We start from the raw sequence: 22,363 nt of genomic DNA, 5'->3' as shown, positions 1-22,363 counted from the left end.
GAATGAGGTCCTTAGTGTGTACATGCTGTAAGTGTATTATTAATATTATTATTTTATACCTCGTCACAGTCTACGAAGTTTAAGGTAGCCTGAGAAACACAGACCCACCCAAACGGACAGCCAAAGTAATGCGACAATCAGGAATTCACAAAAGTAATAAGTAGAATTTTTTTTTATCAACAAAAAAAAACCCAATAATTAACATCCGAAAAGAATGTAATATACACTGGTGTGATTGAAGCCAAAAATCTAGTGGCTGAAGCAAAGTTGAATGTATGCCCATATGCAGAGGGTATTTTGTGTGTATTTGTACTGAACATGCTCTGAAAATGGGCACGTGCAGATGCCGGCTCGGCAGAGTTGTACACAAGCGTAGAAACGCCTGCTAGAAGGTGTGTGTTTTGCACCTAGTATAGTGCAAGTCCGCACTAATGATGGTGTAGTAGTAATAGGTGTATAATAAATGTGGTCGCACACCCCCATGGGGGGTGCTGCACTGTGGGAGGGGTGGCGGCGCCATGATGGGCTCTGGCAGCGGGCAAGCTAGCTAGATGGCACCGGCGGGGACACCTCGGCTGCGCCCCGGGCAATAGCCCTGGTTGCCCGCCCCTAGAACCACCACTGTACAGCAATGCATGGAGTGTACTAAGGGCTCAATTCAGACCCGCTCGCTAGATGCATTTGCTCACTAGATGCATATGCAAATTCAGCTAACTGCAAGGTGTGCGATAGCATGGCAAGGCATTAGCACGCCTACCATGTATTAGCGTGCGATCGCATTCTGAATGCAGACGCCCACAGCCTTAAGACACCCACTTGCGCATGTCATCTCCAGGAAGTGTATGCAACCATCGGTAACATCGAGTACCATCGGATGCATACGCAGCACTTGTGGCTGACCATACCCTACCGCAAGCACTGCAGTGTAAAATTCAGCCAAGTGACATGTACTATGACGCTGCCTCTTAATTATGCACGCCTCTGTAACGGCGTTAAGACGCTCAGGCACGCCTGTGTTCGCACCTCCACTCCCCTGTTTCTAGCAGCCTGCCCGTCACCACCCACAAACGGCTGCTCCTGTCACTCAATCAGTCAGGATGTCTATGCGCAGCGAGCGAACGCTTTCCGATCGATTGGACAGGTTCGCGCATGTGCACTGCAATGCATATGCATGCGCAGAATGCATACATCGGCTGGCTGCGTGCACACGCATCCTAGCGAGCGGGTCTGAATCGGGCCCTAAGGACGATCCAAGAGGCTGTACAGACGGCAGGGTTCCTGCTTGGAGTGTCTAATGGATGCTCCAGACGGCAATGCAGCAGCGATCTTATCTGCATGGTCCCATACCAGTCACCCTGCTAGCCAGAAACAACGGCCGTGGGGCAGCATAGAGCTGCCCACAGATCCCTGCGCTCTGTGCGGTGGCGCTGCTCGTCTCCCCCTAGGTACGGGCTTGCCTTGGACGACAGCCTGTGGTCAGAAGAATTGCTGCAGTGCTGTTGGAAGTAACCAAAGCACATTCCGGGCACGCATACTAATGTGTATAAAGCCGCCCGAAGCCTTCAGCAGGGCCGCAACTAGGGGGGGGCTGGAGGTGCAAGTGCACCGGGTGAGCCGCTGTACCTGGTGCCAGTGACCTCCAGCCCGGCGCTGCAGAGAGGCTCCAAGCCGGACGTCCGCTGGTAATATTTATTACCAGCGGGCGCCCGGCTCCTTCTCTGCAGCGACGCGGTGTAGCCGGAGGCTGGAGTTCTCTCCCGAACTCCAGCTTCCGGCTCTCCCCACGGGCACTATGGGGGAGACGTCATGACATCTCCCCCATAGTTCCAAGGAGCAGCCGGCGGACCGGACGCGACGCTGGATGCAGGAGCGGGGTTCAAGGTAAGTATTTTTTTTTTTAATAAGCTGCACTACAGGGGCATTATTATGGGGGCAGGGGCATTACCACAGGGGCATTACTATGGGGGCATAGGCAATAAGGGGCATTAATAATGGGGCATGAGCACTACAGGGGCATTACTATTGGGGCATGGGCACTACAGGGGCATTACTGTGGGGGCATGAGCACTACAGGGGCATTACTGTAAGGGCACTACAGGGATATTACTATGGGGGCATGGGCAATACAGGGGCATTACTATGAGAGCATGGGCACTACAGGGGCATTACTATGAAAGCATGGGCACTACAGGGGCATTAATATGTGAGCATGGGCACTACAGGGGCATTACTGTATGGTGGGCACTACAGGGGCATTACTACATTACTATGGGGGTATTAACATATGGGCATTACTATGGGGGCATTACAATATGGGCACTACTGCAGGGGGAATTACATGGGGGGCGCCAAATTACTGTCTTGCCCCTGGTGACAAAAATCCTAGTTTCGGCCCTGCCTTCAGGCAGCTCTCCACTTTCTCTTGTCGGCAGCATCACCGTCTCACATGACGTCACATGTTCATGGCACAGTAAGCCCTGGTCCGGTGCTGAGTACACCAGGGAAATTTTGTACATATACTGTACCATAGTTTTGTTCATAAACATCAAAATTGTGTTGTGGTATTTGACAATAGGGCCTCATTTAGAGTTAGAAGTAAATGCGGCTAGATGGTGCAGTTTTCGAGAGTTTGCTGCATTCTCAATATGCATAAAAGTGGTTAGAGATATCTGCTGCTGCTCACTGACACTGCAGTCCCTATAGAATGCTATGGGGCTGCAATGTGCTGGTATGTACCAAGCTCCAGAAACCCAATAAGCAACGCCTATAGAAGCCTATGGGCCTGATTCAGACCCACTCGCGAGCGGCTGTCCGCTCGCAAGTGGGTCGATGGTCTGCACTGAGCATGCGCACGACGGAGGGAGCTCCGTCGTGCGCATGCGCCAGACACGACGAGCGAAGGACTTTCCTTCGCTCGTTGTGTCCGATCAAAGGGGGCGTGCTGTCAATGTTGATTGACAGCATGCCCCCTTTGGTGGGCGTGCCGGGGGCGTGCCTCCCTGACGGGGGCGTTCCCACGGGAACGCCTCCCGTCAGAAGCCGGCCCACTGACATCACTAGTGATGTCAGTGGGAGTGATTTTGGCTCTGATAGAGCCAAAATCACTCCGGAGCTTGCGGTTGAAAACCTCAACCGCAGGCTCCGGCTCGCAATTTCGATGGTCGCGATGGTCACGACCATCGCGGCCATCAAAATGCACGCTCGTATAGCCTGTGGGTGGTGACCCACAGCTATACGAGCGTCCAGGAGGACGCTCCATGAAAATGGAGCCCGGCCCTCATGCAGAGCGTGCGCTCTGCTCAGAGCGTACGGCTCTGAATGAGGGCCTATGTTCCATTTTGGAAAGAGTACTCGGAGAGGGATCTGAAGGATCTCTTCCGGATAGTGCTCACTAGTGTATGCATGGCCGCGTATGCGCATTACTTCACCTAAGTCATAAACCCGGATGTGAAGATATCGCCGGGACAGCTGGGTATTGTGGAGCTGTCTCAGCAAGAAGATGTTGCATACCGGCAGAAGATTCCTCAGGTAAGTGATGGTGGCGATTATTAATGCATCTCAGCCTCAGTCTTGAAATATACCCACATAAATCCCACTGTAACTTATAAATTCATTTGGAATTTTCCCTCAAAAATCCAGAGCTGGCGTCCTTCGGCGTCCTGGTTCCGGGATTTAAATTAGGCATCGGTATTTCTACGCCTATCTTAAGTCCCCGCCGTTCTCATAACTACATCCTGGCGGCAGCAACTCTCAAACATGTGTCCTATATTAACCGCTATCATAGGCATTTTTTTCCAGTATATTCTTCCATTTATGCTCAAATGACAGCATTGTCACATTATTATTTTCTATAGTTTTGTATATACTACAGATGAAGCTGTCATTGCATTTGTTCACCAGTCTAAATAATGTATTCTTTAGTATATGTGTGGGAGGTCCGGGGCTGCGCGCCCCTCTTCCCACGAAGACGCGGAGGGACGATGACGCCGGTAAGGACCGGACCCCGCATTGCCGGACGCGCCCACGTATTGGGGCACGTCATCACCTGGCGGCGCGACGGGCCAATGAGGGCCCGCCGTGTCATCAAGCCCAGAAGCCCGTGCGGGAAATTTAAAACCCCCGCATGCGGCCCGGAGGGAGAGTGCGCAGGAGCCTTCGGAGCAGGCGGATCGTCGCTGGACAGAGTACCCACTGTACCACCACCGTGCGGCGCTAGGCCGAGACCACTGTACCCTTGTGTTAGGTTATTGTGCACCCACTGTACCACCACCGTGCGGCGCTAGGCCGAGACCACTGTACCCTTGTGTTAGGTTATTGTGCACCCACTGTACCACCACTGTGCGGCGCTAGGCCAAGACCACTGTACCCTTATGATAGATTATTGTGTACCCACTGTACCACCACCGTGCGGCGCTAGGCCGAGACCACTGTACCCTTGTTAGGTTATTGAGTACCCACTGTACCACCACCGTGCGGCGCTAGGCCGAGACCACTGTACCCTTGTGTTAGGTTATTGTGTACCCACTGTACTACCACCGTGCGGCGCTAGGCCAAGACCACTGTACCCTTATGATAGATTATTGTGTACCCACTGTACCACCACCGTGCGGCGCTAGGCCGAGACCACTGTACCCTTGTTAGGTTATTGTGTACCCACTGTACCACCACAGTGCGGCGCTAGGCTGAGACCACTGTACCCTTGTGTTAGGTTATTGTGTACCCACTGTACCACCACCGTACGGCGCTAGGCCGAGACCACTGTACCCTTGTGTTGGGTTATTGTGTACCCACTGTACCACCGCCGTTCGGCGCTATGCCGAGACCACTGTACCCTTGTGTTAGGTTATTGTGTGCCCATTGTACCACCACCGTGTGGCGCTAGGCCGAGGCCACTGTATCTGTGCTAGGTTGCTGCATATCCACTGCACCATCACCGTATGGTGTTAGGCTGCAGGTATTGTTCTTGCACGGCGCCAGGCAGCCGTGCTCTCTTATAGGAGCAGAGACCAGGACCACTCGCCCAGCAAAGGGACAAGGGGTATACCCGGTGAGCGCATTCTGTGTTTGTGTGTCGTATCATTGTCGTGTGTCATCCCCTCTCCCCTCTCCCCTTTTCGGGCGTTTCCATTCAGGTTGCACCCATGTGCCTGGCACGCGGGTGTAAACCAGTCTGAGGCCACAAGTGCCAATTATGACCATCTTCCAGTCCCCGCACACCTGTCCATCAGTCAGTCCTGTGGCACCAAGGTCCAGTCCATAGGCTCAGCGTGTCCGACCTATCTTACAGGTTAGACCATCCCCGGCTGTGTCGAACCGGAAAGACCCAGGACCGTCGGTAGAAGAAACCAAGGCGGCCTGACGGTGAGAGCCATGGGGTGTGAGAGGTAAGTGCCCCGCCACACCTGCACGGCAGCAGGCGCACACAGCAGTCCACCCCTTTCCCCTCTTACATATGGTCCCTTCCAAATCCTAATAGCAGTGAATAAGATGATCCAAGTAAGCCAGGAGATGTAATTTTTGTTTACTGTGTTTAATATGAGTCTTCTGTATTTCATAGATCTTGGTACAGAACGTCCCCCGTTGTAAACATCAGTCTTCCGGATTTCATAAATAATGGTACTGAACGTCCCCCCGTTCAGAAGGAAGTGTACAGTGACTGTGCCAGCTACACTGAGTACGGCAACCTGATGCCAGGCAGCCGCAGAGTCAGCCAGGCCAACCCATCCTCCTTCTCACTGCAGTGTTTCTAATGCTATGTACAGGGAAAACCTCTCTCGCACTGACACTTTACATGTATGGGGATAAACAAGTGAAAAAAAATGTTGCACAATCACATAATATTCTGCATGCAGCTGTTTATAAAGCCCTGTAGCAAAAGATCAGGGTGCTTTATGGGGATTATTACTGTAATAATAAAACTGTACATGGACTATTGCCAGGGTACATAGAGGCAGAAGAGGTCACCGGTCTCAGATAGACATCATGATAAGCGTTGTTATGTGGAATGAACGTTACGTAGTGGTAGGAATAGGAACCTCACTTACAGGGCCATAGGGAGGAGTGTGCCAGCTGTCACCCACAGTGCTGCCCCATGCTGTAACTTCCCCAAGTCTCCTGCAGCTGACTAGCAGGGTGCCTGGAACGGCCCCCTGCGGCCAGTAGCGCTGCCTTAGTCTTGTGATGCTCCGGGCGCCTCTACACACTGTAGGGTGCATGCCCGGAGTGTCCGGGCAGCTCTCCACTTCCTACTGCCGCCGGCACCACCCTCACGAGATATCATGGGTTCAGGGACAAGGCTGGCACCGGGCGGGGGTGAGTCCTGCTCACCTGGTACTTCTTTGAAGGTTGGTCCTATTTATAGTTTTTGATTTAGTGAAGATATAAACTGTTTTAAAATAGAAAAACGTATACGTTATTGGCACACAACGCAGGGCAGAACACCATCAAATATGAACCAGTCATACATTGTGTAACTGAATTCCAGTGTGTGAAGGCAAAGAAACCCCCGAGATGGGGGCTTTCATCTGAGTGGAGTGGAACTGTGATTGGGGTACTTAGCGTATCTGATAGAATATGCACATGCCGCAGCGGCCATCTTTTGTATAGAGATACCCACCACCGGCGTCTCAGATCCTCCGCTTGCGTACATAGCGCAGCATCAGGTAACAACAGTTACACTAGCGGACCTCTGAGAAACCCTATGATTGCTGAATGTCCATCGCAGTGGCACTACATACGAGGACGCAGTCGCTGGCTGTGACATGCCCTTGAAACGGTCGCAACACACCTGCGTTTTGTTCGTCATTCCCCTAGATTGTAAGCTCCTAGGAGCAGGGTCCTCCTCCCCACTGTCTCACAGCTAGCACTTCTATGACAGCCTTCATCTTCAGAGCTGTACTGTGTATGGAGAATTGTGTTGCTAATTGTTACTTGTGCTCTGTTTATATTTTGGTTACTGTATTGTAATTTAATGTTCTGTGTACCCTATACTGTATGTACGGCGCTGCGGACCACTTGTGGTGCCCTATAAATAAAATGTAATAATAATAATAATAATAATTCCCTTGTTACCTCCCCCACACAGTTGCTGTCTATCAATCACCCTGCACCCTAATCCACACTATGGGGGTCATTCAGACCCGCTCGCGAGCGGCAGTACGCTCGCAAGCGGGTCGATGTTCCCCACTGTGCATGCGCACAACGGAGGGAGCTCCGTCGTGTTCATGCGCGAGACCCGGGGAGCGACGGGCTTCTCATCGCTCCAGGTCTCGCACCAAAGGGGGTGTGCTGTCGATGTTGATTGACAGCACGCTCCCTTTGGTGGGCGTGCTGGGGGCGTGCCTGCCAGACGGAGGCGTTCCCATGGGAACGCCTACCGTCTGAAGCCGGCCCCACTGACATCACTAGTGATGTCAGTGGGAGTGATTTTGGCTCTGATAGAGCCAAAATCACTCCAGGGCTTGTGGCAGGGAGACCCTACCGCAGGGTCTCCGTCGCAAGTCCGATGGTCATGATGGTCAAGACCATCGCGACCATCATCATGGACGCTCGCTATAGCTGTGGGTGGTCACCCACAGCTATACGAGCGTCCAGGAGGCCGCTCCATTTTCATGGAGGAGGGCACTGATTCAGAGCGAGCGCTCTGGTCAGAGCGTTCAGCTCTGAATCAGGCCCTATGATCGCTGTGGCAAGACCATCTCAGCACATGCACAGACTCATGTGCTGTACAAAAAAAAACATTTGCGAAAGCATCGGAATTACGTCTGCCTCTGAATCTGATCCTCTGTGAGCTTATATAAAGGGCTGAGGCCACCTTGTCGGTCTCGGCTGCCCACTCTCTCCCTGCCCTGTTTTAGGTTTCCCTTCCTGGCAGGTTAACATGGCAATCGGCCACGTTTTAAACTACACAGTTAAGAGCACCTTACTGGTCTGTGGGGATTTCATTGACTACAAACCATATGAGGGGGTTTGGACACCACCCTCCCGGGGATACTAGCAGGAGTTTAAGTAACAGGAGGTGCCACCTATGTTTTCAATCAGGGGGAGCGATAATGGTGTTGGATACATGATCCCAGCGGTCAGAACCCGACTCCGGAATCCTGACAGTCAACATCCCAACGCATGTTGGTGAGTATTTTAACTCTTATCCTAACTAGGGGTGTGCACCGGCCACTTTTCGTGTTTTGTGTTTTGGATCTGGATCTTTCTTCGTGTTTTGGATCTGGATTGGTTTTGCCAAAACCACCCTTCCGTGTTTTGGGTTCTGGGTTTTGTGTTTTGGATCTGTATTTTTTTTAAAAAAAGCATAAAACAGCTAAAATCACAGAATTTGTGGGTTTTTCTGCTTCTATGCTATTATTAACCTCAATAACCTTAATTTCCACTCATTTCCAGTCTATTCTGAACACCTCACACCTCACAATAGTGTTTTTATATCCAAAAGGTTGCACCGAGGTAGCTGGATGACTATGCTAAGAGATATGAGTGGGCGGCACAAACACGTGACCCATCTAGGAGTGACACTGCAGTGGCAGACAGGATGGCAGTTTGAAAAACTAGGCCCCAAACAGTACATAATTCAAAGAAAAAAAGAGGTGCAAGATGGAATTGTCCTTGGGCCCTCCCACCCACCCTTATGTTGTATAAACAGGACATGCACACTTTAACAAACCACACATTTCAGCGCCAGGGTCTGCCACACGACTGTGGCTGAAATGATTGGTTCGTTTGGGCCCCCACAAAACAAGCTGGCAATTAATCTGTCCCTGCACAAACTGGCTCTACGGAGGCAAGATGTCGTCCTCATCCTCCTCATCCACCGATTCCTCACCCTCTTCAGTGTTGTGTACATCCTCATCCTCACAGAGTATTAATTCGTCCCGGCTGGAATCCACAACCACAGGTCCCTCTGTACGTTCTGGAGGCTGGTCTCCCTGGAAGAGTTGATAATTCATTTTATGAACATCATCTTCTCCACATTTTGTGGAAGCAACCTCCTACGCCTTTCGCTGACAAGGTTCCCGGCTGCACTAAACACTCTTTCGGAGTACACACTGGAGGGGGGGCAACTCAGGTAAAATAGAGCCAGTTTGTACATGGACCTCCAAATTGCTTCTTTTTCCTGCCAGTACAGGTACGGACTGTCTGACATGCATACTTGGATGCTGTCACCGATGTAATCCTTTAACAGACAGACGCACGCTTGTCGCTGCTGCTTTAAGGATGCAGGTGCGGCTACAGCCCACACATTTCACAAAGACAGAAAAAAAAAGAAGAATATTTTTATTGTTTGTGGAGCACACTTTGAGGGTGTCACCACCCTTTAACAGACAGATGCACGCTTGTCACTGCTGCTTTAAGGATGCAGGTGCGGCTACAGCCCACACATTTCACAAAGACAGAAAAAAAAGAAGAATATTTTTATTGTTTGTGGAGCGCACTTTGAGGGTTACACCACCCTTTAACAGACAGACGCACGCTTGTCGCTGCTGCTTTGAGGACAGTATCATATGCAGTGACAGTAGACTTGTCAGAAATTGTTGGCACGTCCTTCAGTCCGGACCAGATGTCCAAACCGGCCCTTGACTTATGACACAGGCGCACGCTTGGCGCTGCTACTGTGTTGATGCACGTGCGGCTACATCGCACACAAGTCACAAACACATAAAAAAAATAGTTTTTTTATTTTTTGGAGCACTTTGAGGGTTACACCACCCTTTAACAGACAGATGCACGCTTGTCGCTGCTGCTTTGAGGATGCAAGTGCGGCTACAGCCCACACAATTCACAAAGACAGAAAAAAAAAGAAGAATATTTTTATTGTTTGTGGAGCACACTTTGAGGGTGTCACCACCCTTTAACAGACAGACGCATGCTTGTCGCTGCTGCTTTAAGGATGCAGGTGCGGCTACAGCCCACACATTTCACAAAGACAGAAAAAAAAAGAAGAATATTTTTATTGTTTGTGGAGCACACTTTGAGGGTGTCAGCACCCTTTAACAGACAGACACACGCTTGTCGCTGCTGCTTTAAGGATGCAGGTGCAGCTACAGCCCACACATTTCACAAAGACAGAAAAAAAAAGAAGAATATTTTTATTGTTTGTGGAGCGCACTTTGAGGGTTACACCACCCTTTAACAGACAGACGCACGGTTGTCGCTGCTGCTTTGAGGATGCAGGTGGAATCTACACGGGATTTGGAACCGGGGACACACTACCTCCATCAATTGTCTAAATCCCACTGCACTAATGGCGGATACCGGACGCACGTCTAACACCAACATTGCAGTCAAGGCCTCAGTTATACGTTTTGCTTCAGGATGACTGCTGTCGTACTTCATCCTCATCGCTAGGGACTGTTGGAGGGTCAATTGTTTAGTAAAAGTAGTGGTGTTCCTACTTCCTCTCTGGGATGATGAACAACTCCCAGCAGCAGCAACAGCACTAGGAGGAAGTGGTTCTTGATCTTTCCCTATTTTATTTTTATCGGAGAAAGTTTGGTCCTCCATTTATGTTATTTTGATATATACGTGCGGCTAAGGCGCACACAAACACAGAAAATATTTTTTTTTTTTTGCTGGAGAGTAGTGCACTTTGTGGGTTACACCACCCTTTAAGAAATGAGCCAGCCGGCCCTTTACTTATGACACAGGCACACGCTTGGCACTACTTTGTTGATGCACGTGCGGCTACTGCGCACACAATTCACAAACACAGAAAATATTTTTTTATTTGGTTTGGAGTGTACTTTGGGGGTTACAGCACCCTTTAACGGTCAAGCCAGCCGGCCCTTTACTTATGACACAGGCGCACGCTTGGCACTACTTTGTTGATGCATGTGCGGATACTGCGCACACAATTCACAAACACAGAAAATATTATTTTATTTGGTTTGGAGTGTACTTTGGGGGTTACAGCACCCTTTAACGGTCAAGCCAGCCGGCCCTTCACTTATGACACAGGCGCACGCTTGCAACTACTTTGTTGATGCACGTGCGGCTACTGCGCACACAATTCACAAACACAGAAAATATTTTTTTATTTGGTTTGGAGTGTACTTTGGGGGTTACAGCACCTTTTAACGGTTAAGCCAGCCGGCCCTTTACTTATGACACAGGCGCACGCTTGGCACTACTTTGTTGATGCACGGCTACTGCACACACAATTCACAAACACAGAAAATATTTTTTTATTTGGTTTGGAGTGTACTTTGGGGGTTACAGCACCCTTTAACGGTCAAGCCAGCCGGCCCTTTACTTATGACACAGGCGCACGCTTGGCACTACTTTGTTGATGCACGTGCGGCTACTGCGCACACAATTCACAAACACAGAAAATATTTTTTTATTTGGTTTGGAGTGTACTTTGGGGGTTACAGCACCCTTTAATGGTCAAGCCAGCTGGCCCTTTACTTATGACACAGGCGCACGCTTGGCACTACTTTGTTGATGCACGTGCGGCTACTGCGCACACAATTCAGAAACACAGAAAATATTTTTTTATTTGGTTTGGAGTGTACTTTGGGGGTTACAGCACCCTTTAACGGTCAAGCCAGCCAGCCCATTACTTATGACACAGGCGCACGCTTGGCACTACTTTGTTGATGCACGTGCGGCTACTGCGCACACAATTCACAAACACAGAAAATATTTTTTTATTTGGTTTGGAATGTACTTTGGGGGTTACAGCACCCTTTAACGGTCAAGCCAGCCGGCCCATTACTTATGACACAGGCGCACGCTTGGCACTACTTTGTTGATGCCCGTGCGGCTACTGCGCACACAATTCACAAACACAGAAAATATTTTTTTATTTGGTTTGGAGTGTACTTTGGGGGTTACAGCACCCTTTAATGGTCAAGCCAGCTGGCCCTTTACTTATGACACAGACACACGCTTGGCACTACTTTGTTGATGCACGTGTGGCTACTGCGCACACAATTCACAAACACAGAAAATATTTTTTTATTTGGTTTGGAGTGTACTTTGGGGGTTACAGCACCTTTTAACGGTCAAGCCAGCCGGCCCTTTACTTATGACACAGGCGCACGCTTGGCACTACTTTGTTGATGCATGGCTACTGCACACAGAATTCACAAACACAGAAAATATTTTTTTATTTGGTTTGGAGTGTACTTTGGGGGTTACAGCACCCTTTAACGGTCAAGCCAGCCGGCCCTTTACTTATGACACAGGCGCACGCTTGGCACTACTTTGTTGATGCACGTGCGGCTACTGCGCACACAATTCACAAACACAGAAAATATTTTTTTATTTGGTTTGGAGTGTATTTTGGGGGTTACAGCACCCTTTAACGGTCAAGCCAGCTGGCCCTTTACTTATGACACAGGCGCACGCTTGGCACTACTTTGTTGATGCACATGTGGCTACTGCGCACACAATTCAGAAACACAGAAAATATTTTTTTATTTGGTTTGGAGTGTATTTTGGGGGTTACAGCACCCTTTAACGGTCAAGCCAGCCGGCCCTTTACTTATGACACAGGCGCACGCTTGGCACTACTTTGTTGATGCACGTGCAGCTACTGCGCACACAATTCACAAACACAGAAAATATTTTTTTATTTGGTTTGGAGTGTACTTTGGGGGTTACAGCACCCTTTAACGGTCAAGCCAGCCGGCCCTTTACTTATGACACAGGTGCATGCTTGGCACTACTTTGTTGATGCATGTGCGGCTACTGCGCACACAATTCACAAACACAGAAAATATTTTTTTATTTGGTTTGGAGTGTACTTTGGGGGTTACAGCACCCTTTAATGGTCAAGCCAGCCGGCCCTTTACTTATGACACAGGTGCACGCTTGACACTACTTTGTTGATGCACGTGCGGCTACTGCGCACACAATTCACAAACACAGAAAATGTTTTTTTATTTGGTTTGGAGTGTACTTTGGGGGTTACAGCACCCTTTAACAGTCAAGCCAGCCGGCCCTTTACTTATGACACAGGCACACGCTTGGCACTACTTTGTTGATGCACGTGCGGCTACTGCGCACACAATTCACAAACACAGATAATATTTTTTTATTTGGTTTGGAGTGTACTTTGGGGGTTACAGCACCCTTTAACGGTCAAGCCAGCCGGCCCTTTACTTATGACACAGGCGCAGGCTTGGCACTACTTTGTTGATGCACGTGCGGCTACTGCGCACACAATTCAGAAACACAGAAAATATTTTTTTATTTGGTTTGGAGTGTATTTTGGGGGTTACAGCACCCTTTAACGGTCAAGCCAGCCGGCCTTTTACTTATGACACAGGCGCACGCTTGGCACTACTTTGTTGATGCACGTGCGGCTACTGCGCACACAATTCACAAACACAGAAAATATTTTTTTATTTGGTTTGGAGTGTACTTTGGGGGTTACAGCACCCTTTAATGGTCAAGCCAGCCGGCCCTTTCCTTATGACACAGGCGCACGCTTGGCACTACTTTGTTGATGCACGTGCGGCTACTGCGCACACAATTCACAAACACAGAAAAAATATGTAATTTTTTAGCACTTGGGGGGAGCACCCCTGACGGACAGAGCGCCCCCTGGATAACACTACAGCACCCCTTTAGGACTGGGACACTGCACAGGACTTTGGAGTGGACACCTGACTGCACAACACAGTCCAGCCAGCCCCTATGGACTTTGAAGTAGTGGACACAGCCCCTATGGACAACAGCAGCACAACACAGCCAGCCCCTATGGACTTTGAAGTAGTGGACACAGCCCCTATGTACAACAGCAGCACTGCGCAGGACAGCACAGCACAACACAACTCTGCACTACACTACACTACACTACACAGCCCAGCCAGCCCTAACTCCTTAGTACATCTCAGGGTTGCCTACCCCCCACCGATTCGGGCGGGAGCCTCCCGATAAACGGGTGCTGCTCCCGCCCCCACGGAAAGGCAGACAAACCTCCCGCCTGCCTGTACTGCACCATCCATTCATCACAGGAAAAATACATAATTTTCAACAATTGACAAGTGTAGTCACAGACCTGAAGCTTTATTTAAACTCTGGTACATGGCAGGGAAAGGGGGAAAGGGAGAGATGTGCCCAATCCTCTTCTACCTCAGGACTTTCTATGATGGAAAATTTTCTAGAAATAGGCTAAGGGTTGGTCTGCAGAGTCCTTAACCAACCTCTTCTCCCTTTACAACACAAGGTAATTCCTGACAAGCCACAAAGTGTCCTTAACACAGTTCATAATGCACCAGGCCTCCTAGATTGCAAATAGGTATGAGTGCCAGGAATGAGTCCATCAAACATAGAGTAGTACTCTGTCTCTAAGTTCATGTTCCAAGGCATCTAACAGTGGCTGTACAGAGGGCAGTCCCAAAATACATGTATAGAGATGTTTTGCTCAAAGATCTTTACTTGTTACAGGCATCTAGGATAATGGATGTGTCAAGGAGAAGATGGAGGTCTTTGGGAGAACCCATCTATGCCCAGGGGCGATGAGAGAAATTGGGGAGCGGATATTAATTACCTGGGCTTGTTGAAGGGGCCAGGTCAGCTGCTGAGAGGGATAATGTCCCGGATTTGGCCACACAACACTAGTATCCGGGACCGTGTGAGCACTAGATGGCCCTGACCATGCCAAGTGTTTGTGTGTGGCAATGAGCCACATAGAGGCCACATTCTCCTTGACATTGCTGTGGCAGCAGGGACCCTGGAAATTACTCCACTGTGGCCTCAGGACCATTGAGACAAATGGGGATGTGGCCAAATCTAGGAGGCCTAGGCCAAGCTCCCTCCAAACAAAAAATACTATGTCCTCCTGAGCAGCTAATGTGGGCCCCCACCATTCCCCACCAACAAGATTTCACCTTCATCCGGACACCATCTCCTCCACTGTCTCCTTCACTGACAGTAGTCACACAGGAGGATCAGCTGTGGTCCAGAGCAGGGCTCCTCTTTCCCACCAAGGACTCAGGGTAAGTCACAGCACGGGATGCCATGATTGTACACACCTTCGTCAGGTGTAGACACACGGAAACGCGTTGAGCAAATACAGCTGGACTTGTGGCATCTGACTTTCCAAGCCATAATCTTTTCACCCTGAGCAGACCAAACATCCAATAGAGGGATTCCGGTCACCACACAAACCGGCACGAAGCCCTTATCGGGAACCACGTCTATCCACTGTGACTGCAAAGCACCCGCTCTCAAGTGAGTGTATAGCCAAGCCGGTCGGCGGCTCCGTCAGCAGCTACACAATACCTGACACTGAACAGAGCAACACCACTGAGAGATCCCGTGTTGAAAGGGAGAAAGTCCTCTATTTACTAACGGGCACATGAAGGTATATGCTGCAGCCACTGGGATATATACACAGCAATATACGTGGAATTTTGACTTTTTTGATCTGCAGATCACAGACTGACCTACCAGCCAGGAATCGGGTGAGCTTACTGCATGTTGCAGAAACTTAGCAACAATATATCAAACTGTTGCACATTTTTAAACAAATTTCCACAGATACAGCATATCCAAATATAAGAGGAACACTTGTTTTTCACCTGATACTAACCTAATCAGGAAAATTGACTACACCCATTAAATCTTTTTCCTTTTTTTTCCCGATATTAACTATATGTTTTATATATATATATCTGTATTTTTACAGTAGGAACAAATATATGTTCCATACAGGTATTATATATTTGTATGAGATTGTTTGATTAAAATATTTTTACATTATATACTCAAGTATGATTTATAATATACATATCAAGTGTGATTAATTGAGCGCAGCCAATTTTGTTTCTATCAGCTTTAGAAGAGATGTTGCCCATAGCAACCAATCAGATTCTACTTAACATTTAACTAGCACCTTCTAGAAGATAATAGCTAGAATCTGATTGGTTGCTATGGCAACATCTCTTCTAAAACTCACTTCTAAAAACTCTCACTTTCGTAAATTTACCCCCTAGGGGTCTGGAGATATTCTCAAGTTGTGTTTTTACACACATTTGTGGTGCAGGGTAACGTAGGAAAAGCTATGGATAGAGGCTCTCTAAAAGAGCTGACTAACCTCCCGTGCCACACATCGGTGCAGTCCCACGTGGCACACCTTCTACCATTATTTTCATTGGAGTACTGTGTCTGCCGTTTTTTCCAATAGTAGTGAGACATTTTTCATTCATTCATTCATTCATTCATTCATTCATTCATTCATTCATTTTTGGGACATACATGAGCAACATCACAGTGGGATTAATAATTTTTATGTAATACACATAGGTGAGCGCTCTGTGTACATTCTCTTTGTACTATATCGATATCCAATAAGAGACTGGGCATCTCTTACACATAGCAGCTCCCGACACAGGGTAGTGTTGTAGCTGCACGCTTATCACACCTTTCCTTTTTACTTAAGCCCAGGTAATCAGTACCCCCAAAAAACACACACCTCTCAGCGCTCCAGGTTAGCCCTGTTGTGCTTGTGGATAGTATTTGGCTCTCAAAAGTCTGGCTTAACACACTCACAAACTTGCCACATCCAGCAAAACCAGGGAGTGTCCCAGTGGTAAGAAAAGGCACTGTCCCATTTGTCTCAGCCAAATCCCCTACAGAAGAATAGTGGGAAACAGCGAGACAAGTAGTTCCCCACAGAATCGTTCTTCCGTTCAATCCTGGACGCAATGTCGATGTAGGATACAGTGGAGCATTATTTTGCCACTGTATGCGTCAAAGCCACAATGCATATGTGCGGCGATGGATTAGCGACGCCAGTCACAGAGAGAATTACTTTGCAAAGTGAGTGACAGGTAGTCAGTGTATACAGGAGGTAATGTGTGGGAGGGGGTTAGAATAACACAGGTGTGTTGGGACCATTGTCTGGGTGTGCTCTAGTAAGGCTCTTTGAATTCGTTCCATCTGCAGAGGCTCCGGCATCTTAGGAGATCCGCTCTGTCTGAGACAGCATAGGCTTACTCAGAAGTTTGATGTGCGGCCGATGTTCCAGCATTTGTGCTTGAGCAGTGGATTTCAGACAACGAAGGGGAGTGTCCCAGTGCACGAAATGGCATTTGAGTCATTAGCATATTTTTGCAAGTTCGCTGTGTACAGAATCACAGTCGCGACTGGATTTGCGTCCGTCTCTGAATCAGGCCCAAAGTCGGTTTGTAGCATGCTGAGCATATATGGTAGATCCCTTTCCTACCTTTGAGGAATTTCTGATCTGTCCATTTTGGAGCTCCAGGTGAAGTTGAATACTGCTCTTGCGATGGGCTTGCAGAGTGCGAACAGAGGTAGTCAGGCCTGGGACACTTACAAGAAGAATCTTGTTGCACAACACCAGTGATTTCCTCTGATTTTAAGGTGTCAGAGACTCTAAAATCTAATTTTCTCTTTGTCACCAGTTCCCCCATCCCAACATTTCAGGCATGTACCATCTTCACTGAACAAGGCTCCCAGGATCCTAATGAAGTCTGACAGCATTGTGAATGGGAAGTGAGAAGAGGATGACAGGTGCCATTACTCAAAAAGCTTCGATCATGACTTCCCGCAGTTGACCTTTGTCCCTGAAGCTCTATCCAGGTCATATCCTCTCCTCGGTTTTGGTCCTTGTATGTTGAGCCTTCTGATCTCTCTGTTCTGCCTGATACACCGAAAGAAAAGGTGAAAGAGAGAAGCCTTTACTGACTCCAGATAGAACAAGAAAGGGGTCAGTATTACCAATATCTCAGTCCTGAACTGTAAATGTAATAGGGTTGACATGTAAACAATTTTCCCCAGCCCTAATCACTGTAGCACCCTGCAAATTAAATGCTGTCTCCTATTTAAGGCTTACAAGGGCCACATGTGCACTCCCTGTGTAAACCAAGGATGTCTGCATTCCTGATGCCTGGAATGCCACTGGTAGCCTTTAGCCGATTAGCGAGTCCTTGGCAAGGAGAGATGGACTTTCAATTTTGGAGATCACATCTCTCCGATTTCACTTGTACAAGATTGGGATAATTCCATACCTCTGTGCCAAAAGCATTATAATTATTATTATTTATTTACAAGCAGCCACAAAGTAAACACCTGGAGGCCACCCACCACTGCCGCCACCCATTCCCAGGTGCAGCGAGCGATTCCAAAGTGGTTTGATGACACAATAAGCACCACCCAATTGCACCCTTGGGACCTCCCACCTGGTTGCCCCCTAACAGAGGGGGCAGTCAGGATATCGACATTTATGTATATATATTTGTATACATCTATCAGCCATAACATTTAAATCACCTGCTTAACATTGTGTAGGTGCCACTTGTGCTGCCAAAACAGCTCTGACCCATTAAAGCATGGACTCGACAAGACCTCTGAAGATGTCCTGTGGTATCTGGCATCATGACGTGATCAGATCTTTTAAGTCCTGTAAGTTGCAAGGTAGGGCCTCCATGGCTCAGACTTATTTTTCTAGCACATCCCACAGATGCTCAATTGAGATCTGGGGAACTTGGAGGGAAAGTCAACACCTTAAAATCTTTGTCATGTTCCTCAAACCATTCCTAAACTGCTGAAAGAGGCCACTGCCATCAGGAATACTGTTTCCATGAATGTGTGTACTTGGTCGGCAACAATGTTTAGGTAGGTGGTACATGTCAAAGCAACATCCACATGAATGTCAGGACCCAAGGTTTCCCGGCAGAGCATTGCCGGAGCATCACACTGCCACTGACTGCTTGCCTTCTTCCAATAGTGCATCCTGGTGCCATCTCCTCCCCAGGTAAACGACACACATGTACCCAGCCGTCCACATGATGTAAAAGAATATGTGATTGATCTGAGCAGGCCACTTTCTTCCACTGCTCTATGGTTCTCACATGCCCATTGTAGGCGCTTTCTGCAGCGGACATAGGTCAGCATGGAACTCTGACCAGCCTGCGGTTACTCTTACGCCATATGCAATGCACTGTGTGTTCTGACACCTTTCTATAATAGCCAGCATTAACTTTTTTCAGATATTTGTGTTACAGTAGCTTTTCTGTGGGATTGTACCAGGCAGGCTAGCCTTCGCTCCCCACGCGCTTTGGGCAGCCCTGACCCTGTCTCATTGGTTGTCTTTCCTTGAACCACTTTTGATAGGTACTAACCACTGTACCCCAGGAACGGTATCCAGTCACATGGTCAATAGTTACCATGTCAACATTCATAATTTCTACAGCACAATGATGACTGTAGAATGTCGACATGGCACATATCGACAGATACTGTGTCGACCTTCTCAGAATGTCGACATTTTCCCAATGTCACCATGTGAAATGTTGACATTCTCAGAATGCCGACGGTTAGGGGCCACCTTGAGGTTTAGAGTTAGGCACTAGGGGGAGATTAGGAATAGGTTTAGGGGAAAAATACTCACCAGAACGCTGCTTCATCAGAGGTCTGAGCCACAACTGGTGGTCACATCACCACCAGGACCCGGAAGACAACGTCGGAGATGTTGCTGCCACCAGGGACAGGTAAGGGACTGCTGGGCCACCAGGGACCTTAGGCTGACATTCTATCATTTCAACATGTTATCCGTGTAGACATGATGAATGTCAACTATATATATATATATATATATATATATATATATACACCAACGTTCTGGGGTATTTTGCTCAGTGGAGTGATCGGAGGTGCAATACATGGGTGCTCAAATAAGTGTCTGGGTTTAAATAAATAAATGATGCTTTAATGTCGACAGTATATATGACCGGTTAGTAAAAAACAGCCTAGCCCCCACTCAGGGTACTACCTCACCTCAAAAGGCAGTTGATCTGCAAACAACTTCACATAAAGTCCTGCCTGCTACTTGCAGGTATGGCCACTGGCCTGGCTGCCTAAACCCCACCTGGACTGTATCCAGGGTTGGACTGGCCCACAGGATATTTTTTCATCACCTTTCCATTTGTTTGTTTATTATTTATGTAATTTTAATTATTTCTTATTATATTAACACTTATTGATTATCTTGACACATCTATACTTTACACTTCACTATCACCTTTCTTCCATTTTTCGTGTGATGCCCTGGGAGTGGTCCTTGGCTGGGTTCTTTTGGGCTGCTCTGCATCTCGGACATGAACTCCTTAATGTTAGGGACTCCGGTATAGAGGAGCCTTGACGCTGGCCCGACGCTTAATCATATATTTGCAAATGTATGCAACCAATACCTCTGAATTTCTATTATCATGTAGGATTCAAGTATTTTTGCTAATATTGCTGTAGTGTGCTGGAGGGAATCTTCTTTTTTCTGAGGTATGGCCACTGGCCTGGCTGCCTCAGCCCCACCTGGGCTGTATCCAGGGTTGGTCTAGCCCCCAGGGGTACAGGGGAAATCCCTGGTGGGCCCCACCACTTGCTCTAATGTCAGGTTCTAGACTGTGCACTTAAATTAAATATTGTTCCTCTATTAAAGGTTCAGTTCCATGGAATCTAATGTCTGCCCACGCCTGTAGGGGCTTGCCTCATCCCCTGTGGTAACTAACTACACCCCAAAGCAAGGGCCCCAACCACTGCATTCCACTGGTGGGCCTTTCACGCTTCAGTCCGACACTGGCTGTATCCTCAGGGCAGCTGATAGGTGTGGTCGCACCCTGTTTTAAACTTATGTGAGAGGATCTACCATCACAGCACAGATTCATATATATTTGCTATATAAAATGTAATTTTATTTACACAGTAAGTATTCACATATAATATGAATATTTTTGGCATAGGTAAAATAAAATTTTCTACTTGAAAATCCTGCACTTACCCCTGAGGGAGTTGATCATAAAGTGGGAAATTCACTTCAAAAGTACAGTACAATGAATACAGGGGCGTTTTAAGAGAGGAGGGGGCCCGTGTGCAGCCTCCGTTTGGGTCCCCTCCTCTCTGTCAGCGTACTGAGCGCGGTAGATTCTGGCTTCATGACAGAATCTACTGCGCATGCGCGGGTCTCCTGGAAAATGGTGTCCACGCCTTTTTCCTAGGACCATTTTTTCTGCGCATGCGCGGGTCTCCAAGAAAATGGTTACTGCACCTGTTTCCCGGAGACATCTTTTCTGTGCATGCGCAGGTCACCAGGAAAATGGCCGCTATTTTCTCAGTGATTTTTTTGCTGCTCTGCAGTGCCGGTCTGGAGCTGCGGAGCAGCACACCGAAATCTGCGGAGATGCAAGTATTATTACCTATGGGTGCAGGGTGTGCGGGGGTCCCGCGTGCACCGCACACCTTGCAACCATTATAAAGACGCCTATGAATTGATAGTAGAACACTTCCTGGAGAGATTACGCACCTCGCCATAGCACAGTATGAAAATGGTACTGTTACCTGGGTGCTGAAGGATACCATTCATAATAAAATAACATTACATAACTGTAAGAGGTTACTTACAACTGATTAGTGTGTAGTATTATGATAACACAAAATTCACTTTAATCTCACATGTACATTTAATTAGCACTAGGGTGGTCTTACTATAACATCCGTGAGCCGCCACAATACATTTTTGTATTTGGGTTGGGTGGGCGGGGTGCTATGTCACACGGGAATCAGTATGTAAAACCGCCGGCTGCATTACCGGTGGTTCTAATCCCGACAGCGGAAGCCCGGCATGGGTGAAGATCCCGATCGCTAATTTAGGTAAGTACCCCTAATCCTACCGCCTACCCTAACCCTCCTTTAGGTGTGCCTAACCCCAACCTACCCCCTAGTGCCTAACCCTAGCCCCCTCTAAGTGCCTAAACCTAACCCCCCCTTCCCCGCCACCTAAACCTAAGTCTCCTGGGGGGGTGCCTAACCCTAAGTCCACCCATGAGCCCTAAAACCTAACCCTCCCCCTACCCCTCCCCCCCGCGGCTTTCCGGGCCCAGCTTACCTTTGTTCGAGATTTCGACGCTGTCATTAGTATCTTGCCGGGATTAGACAGTCGGGAAGCCGGCGATCGGCATTTAGACCGTAGGCTTTCTGACTACATCCCGCGGTGTGCTATGTCACACGGTTTCCCTGCACTGTGAGGTACGTGCAGGCAGCTTACTCACCCTACTGCTTAAATATAATATCTTTTGCGCGCTATATATGATAGTGGTGAATGACCCTGACTACCCTACTGATCATGCCGGGGCAGAAATAATCACATGCCCAGGATCTAAGAAGCGAGGGCCAGAGAGATATCCGCTGATTGATAGATCTGTAAATAGCATCTCAGCCCCATTCAGCGGCAAGGCCCTCGGTTAGCAGGAACTCACTTTCTAGGAACAGACAGACATGTCAAAACAGATGTTTGTTGCTACATGACAGACATGGACACGCATCATTGGCAAATGGGGGAAAATAGTTTTTACGGATATAGACAGTAACACATCAGTTTGACTTCATGCTG

Source organism: Taudactylus pleione, unplaced genomic scaffold (genome assembly GCF_031769625.1).
Source record: "Taudactylus pleione unplaced genomic scaffold, aTauple2 ptg000314l, whole genome shotgun sequence".
NCBI lineage: Eukaryota > Metazoa > Chordata > Amphibia > Anura > Myobatrachidae > Taudactylus > Taudactylus pleione.
The sequence above is the reverse complement of the archived record's forward strand: the minus strand, read 5'-3'. Positions refer to the sequence as shown.